This window comes from Morone saxatilis, unplaced genomic scaffold (genome assembly GCF_004916995.1).
Source record: "Morone saxatilis isolate NCDOM2014 unplaced genomic scaffold, NCSU_SB_2.0 Contig15, whole genome shotgun sequence".
Lineage (NCBI taxonomy): Eukaryota > Metazoa > Chordata > Actinopteri > Moronidae > Morone > Morone saxatilis.
In genome coordinates, this window is record NW_023339707.1 from 814,467 (window position 1) to 819,622 (window position 5,156).

Consider the following 5,156-nt stretch of genomic DNA (forward strand, 5'->3'; position numbering starts at 1 on the left):
CAGCAACAACAGTAGCAACAACTGACTGATGGTGATGATGATGATGATGATGATGAACATGAAGAAAATGATGACGATAACAACGTTGAATTTTCAGTATTTGTATGAAAGCTGAGTTGATCTTTAAATTTGTTAAGTGAAAAATCAATATACATCAAGATATGGAAAATAAAATAATCAAAGAACTATGTCCCATTTCTATACATTACCCCAAACTAAACCTTTTACATACAATTACAATTCCCAGTGCTGTGTGTGAGTATATATTCTGTGGGCCTGCTGTCCCAGGGCCTGAACCCAGCAGTAGCAGCAGCCCCAGCAGATAGGGCCTGACAGGCTGAAATGAAACACACAGATAGGGAAGTGGCAGCCAGGCAGACAGGAGCCAGTCTCTCTTGGGCGCTGGAGATTAGCCTGACTCCTACTTCACATCACATTCCCCAGCAAGCCAAGCATTGGGGGCGTTTTCCAACCCTCCAGATCCCTTCTTCCCCTTTATCTGCTCCCTGAGTACACTGGCATGTTTCTGGGAGAAGGCTGCTGAGGGTGAGCTGGAAGAGAAGAAAACTACAGCATAGACCAGAGACATGATGTGAAAGGAAGAAGGCACCACAGGGCCATGGCAGTCGGCTGGAGGTCTGGAAAAGGCTTGTGGCAAACAAAAACACTTCCATAACAGAATAACAGATCAGTTTAGCTCCATTGAGTAATCGGCTATTTTACATGAACATGTTGAAAATTCTGTTATCTCATGACAGAGAACACATACTATACTGTATATGTGAAAATTGCAAGTAAAATATTTTTCTGGAGCGTAGAAGCAATTTTAAAATATTCACTGAATGAGGAATTTCTACAAGTATTTGAGTATTTTTCAAACTCCTATTCCTACTAATACTGGCATTTTGTTTTCATTCATAGAAAGACTGTCAACAACGCTCAAATGCATGACTGAATTACATAATACTCTAGGGTGGTTGACTGTGAACAACACAGTTCAACATGTCAACATATAATATATGTAATAATGTTCATCATAAGAAGGTTCAGAGTAACTTTATTTGTACTTATAGGTAGATTTGGTTTTCAATAAAAGACAAGGCATTCCTCAGACAATAGACATAATACAAACATGATAAAGATAAAAGATAAAAATGCTCCAGGCTCAAAAAATCAGGACTTACAAAGAGAGATCAATAAAAAAAACACACTAAAATAAATAATCATTAAAATAAATAACCACTAGAATAAATAAGATGTAACAAATGAAGGTAAAAACAATGTTACCATGTTACTACAACTTGTTGATCTGAATAAGAGCAGCAAAAAGAAGTAAGTTAACATAAATTAAGTCTGCTATATATATTTTTAAAAGCCTGTAGTTCAATGCCATATAACATATTTGATTTGACTGCAGGAATAACAGTTGGAATATCATTAGCCAAAGTGAATAGAAATTAGATTTATGACTTTGAATTTGACATTCAATCTTTAATTCGGTATCACAAACAGCAGCCAATCAGGAAAGCCAAACAAGATAAGCATTATTATGAATTGTAACAGACTGAGATATAGCAGGGGGAGAGACCATGTAGAGCCTTAAAAGTATTTAGGAAAATCTTAAAATCAATTGTAAAATATACTGGGAGCCAGTGTAAGGAGGCTGAAAGAGGGGTCATGTGATCATATTTCTTGGTTCTGGTCAAAAGCCTGGCATCTGTAAAGTCTAGAGTCAGTCAATAGATGTTTGGTTCAGGCAGGTAAAAAGGTTGTTGCAGTTATCCAGGCATGATGAGATGAAGGCGTGTAAAATGTCTCTAAGTTAAAAAGGATCAGATTTTTACCTGAGAGCAGTAACGCTGGGCATGACCCCAGCCAGAGGTGCGAAAAGTACCCTGGGCTTTATCTGCAGTTTGGAGGCTTCGTCTGCCTGAAAGGGCTGCACCCCCCAGACAGAAACATCAAGGTTCAGAAGGACTTTCATGTCAACACCATCCTCAGGTGGTTGATGTACATGAGGAGACATATGCCACATATAATGCAGCATGTAACTTTTTGCCATTAAATATGGCAGAGTTAATTTAGCAGATTTTTGGTCTGACTCCGTTTTTTGCTATTCCAGGCAAATTAAACTTGATAAATGTCCCATGTTTGGAGATTTCCTTTTATTTGTAGATTTATTAAAGATGTTTAATCAAGATGTTTAATTCATGTTTGTGATGAGACGAAACCGTTTCATAATGCTGGAGAGAAAAGTTGCAACATTGTTTCTGCTGATCTGAAAATACTGAGAAAGTTTCTGATTATTTTGAGATGCTAAGTCAATATTTTGCAAATGTTCCTCATATAACGACTTACTAAATCTTTTTTTTCCTGTCACATTGGCGGAAATGGGCTTCCATACATTGTGGCTATTGTATGCAGTCATGCTGTTAAAGCCACTTGAACTAAATAGTATTACAGTGTGTGTCTGAATGCCTGATGCTAAGTTGCTTTCAGGGGAATATCCCTCTTCTAAATCTGTAACAATAACACAATAACACGGCGTTCCTTGAGTGAAATGAATCCTGTCAAGAGAGAAACCTCCATTTTCCTGAGTTGACACTGTGAACGCCATGTTGGTGAAATGTTAGCGATGATACTATAACGTTCCATTCCAGAGGATATAGTATCACGTCTAGTCCTACTGGTGTAAACTGGACAGTTTTAATGTTGCAGACCATGTTATATTGCAAGTAAAGTTTTAATTTTAGGGGCGGGTGTGGCTCAGAGGCTGAGCAGACCAGAAAGGTTGTTTGTTGTTTGTTCCCCGGCTCCTCCCGCCAAGTGTTGAATTATCCTTGAGCAAGATACTGAACCCGAATTGCTCCCAATGCTGTGCATGTGAATGTGTATGAATGAGTTAGTTTCTGTCCCATGGACTTTGCCATCACTGAGTGAATGTGTGTGAAAGGGTGAATGTGACACGTAGTGTAAAAAGCACTTTGAGTGGTTGGAAGACTAGACAGGCGCTATACAAGTACAGGTCCCTTTACCAACTGGTCTTGTTGTGACTCTTTGGTGTAATCTCACCTTAAACAAACGCCACCCAGGAGCACCTCAATGCCCCCCATTCTAAAATTTAGCTTCCAGGAAATGGGGTAAAATGTCTATTTACCAAAACAAACATAATTCATACAACATAGGAATAAAATGTCTGAATATTGATGAACTGGATCTGGTTCCTGTAGGCACATCCACACACTCAGCAGACTGATTGTAACCTTCCATCACATTCTGCTGTCTCTCCAGATCAGAGACAACCTCAACACATCACTCACATCCAGCCACAGATGACACACAAAGATCTGAACGTACATATGGAAACACAGAGGATCTGGAATCAGCTGTAACAATAGCTGGTATCTGGGCTTCACTCCAGTCCAAGTGTCAGCTCTTCTGTTAGCGCTCTTTTGCACTATCACCAGCCCTATCAGAGCCACTTCAACATGTCTTTGCTAACTTTTCATTATGGTTTTAGTGACGAATGAAGATCTTATCTAGAGCGATCATGGTATCAATTTGCATCACTGACAAGAAATTTGAAATAAGGCCACTAAAATGTGACAGCACACACACACAAACACACACAATGTTAGCCTGTTCTCGTGTAGACAATAAATACCTTTAGAAAATTCCCAACTTATCTCACAGGCATGTGTATGTAAAATGAAGATAGAGGCTGAAATTCCATTCCAGTCTGAAGAATGCAGCTGTAAAGGACAGTGGCGTCGCATTAGAGGGTGATCAGCGTTAAAAGGCATTTCTGTCCGGAGACAATGCCTCCCTGGTGGGAAGGCCTATCAGTCAGTCCACAGAAACATTACCAAAAACTGACAGAAACAGCAGATACACGGCCTGCAAGAGGAATGCGCTGCATTTGTGGCTTACAGCTTTTATTGACATAACCACAGACTGACCAGGGGGAGCTGTAATAGTGCCAGGGCACCCCCACCCCAATACGCAGCCGCTTGGAACACCATGATGGATGGTGTAAATGAGGCTGTGGTGGAGCGGGCCCTCACCAATCACCTCATTCATAAGGTCGCTATCTGACTCCTGTACTGAGAGACGAGAATTACTCAATGTGCTAAACCATCTTGTTGGCTTTTTTCTCCGGGGGGGTCGGATTGGGATTACTCTGTGGTGCAAACAGAGTTTATGGTTGGGGGAAATGTGTCAAATAGATCAATTGGAATCTATTGTGTCATTATTGAGGATCATATTAGGGAAAAAGTAATACTTGTTTGAGTATTTGTGGTTTCATTCCTTATTTTTTTGTCAGGGTAAATGGACTGTACATGTATAGAGCCTTTCTAGTCTTCTGACCCACTACAACACTTTCAACTACATGTCACATTCACACGCTGATGACACAGCATTGGGAGCAATTAGGGGTTCAGTATCTTGCTCAAGGACACTTGACATGCACAAGACATGCAGCAGGAGGAGCCAGAAAACGAGCGGCTAACCTTCTGATTAGTGGATGACCCACTCTGCCTTCATATTTCATATTTTGGCAGACTAAGATGCTTTTTGTACGTTTTCATCTAGATTGCATTTGGGCAATATAAGATTCTCAACATGTACTTCACTACACCACCCGACTCTGCTCGGCCACTTACTGTAATATTATTTTCACTTTTTTCAGTGGTAGGCAGAAACCAATGTACAGTATTTCAGAACAGAGTCAACAGCCAGAGTACAATGAGAGGAGGGAGGAAGGGTCTAAAGTCTAAAAAGAGATGTATGGTTTCCTGTAATTTGTTTGATTTGCTGGGAGTGAGTGTTACCTGTACCTGTGTTCGTAGTCAACTCATTAGTGCTGCAGAAGGGTGTTGTATGGAAGCCCATTTCTAACAATTGACAGGGGAATAAAATGTATGTATCTAAATATTTTTGAGATACAAAGTCATTATTTTGTCATTATAAGTCATTATAATGACTGGTTTTGGTCCTGTTTAGATTATTTGAGTTTCTAGACAAAATCAACATGTAACATAATCACAATGGGGATCCCTGAGGTGGTCATAATGGCTATAATAATAATAATAATAATAATAATAATAATAATAATAATAATAATAATAATAATAATGCATTTTCAAAACAAACTT